This window comes from Terrapene carolina, unplaced genomic scaffold (assembly GCF_002925995.2).
Source record: "Terrapene carolina triunguis isolate 2854851 unplaced genomic scaffold, T_m_triunguis-2.0 Scaffold21694, whole genome shotgun sequence".
Lineage (NCBI taxonomy): Eukaryota > Metazoa > Chordata > Testudines > Emydidae > Terrapene > Terrapene triunguis.
Window position 1 is genome coordinate 1 of NW_020686045.1, and position 600 is coordinate 600.

Consider the following 600-nt stretch of genomic DNA (forward strand, 5'->3'; position numbering starts at 1 on the left):
CGTCACGGGACCCCGGCGTCTGGGCGGCCCCCACGCGGTGTCACAGCCCTCCTGGGGACCCGGGCGTCCAGGCACCCCCTTGTCCCCTGTCACAGCCCCCCAGGGACCCTGGAATCCCTGTTTTCCCTGCTTAAGGCCCCTCTTGTTCCCCCCCAGCTAAGCTGCCAGCCCGGAGGGTCCCCCGTCAGGTGAAGAAGGAGCACCCCGACTCCTCCTCGGAGGGGGATGAGGTGGGGACCAGCAGGGGGGCTGCCCAGGCCCCCCTCACCCTGGATATGGTCAGCATGGTGAGTCTGGGGGCTGGGGGAGGCCAGGAGGTGTCTCCGAGGCTGGGGGGGAGCGGGATGTGTCTCCAGGGGGCTGGCCCCCCATCTCATTCTCTGCCTCCCCAGGAAGTGATGTCGGGGTCGGAGCCCACGGCCGGCGCCTCCCAGAGTTCAGATGATTCTGGCATCGAAACCAGCGAGTGCTGCCCTGACGCCGGGGTCCCATGTAAGAGTTGGGGGGGTCAGGGCAGGGGGTCAGTCGGCACTTGGGGGCAGGGCGGAGGGTCAGTGGAGGTGTTGGGGGAAGGACAGAGGGTGAGCGGGCAGTCGGGGG

General features: G+C 69.2%; 1 long non-coding RNA gene across 1 annotated transcript in view; it reads left to right on the plus strand.

Moving 5' to 3' along the window:
• Positions 1–161: 161 nt before the first annotated feature.
• Positions 162–600, plus strand: part of LOC112124580 — a 911-nt gene continuing 472 nt past the window's right edge. The window contains exons 1-2 of the long non-coding RNA XR_003370347.2: positions 162–287; positions 393–492. This is a non-coding gene — a long non-coding RNA (uncharacterized LOC112124580). The remainder of the gene's footprint in view (positions 288–392; positions 493–600) is intronic.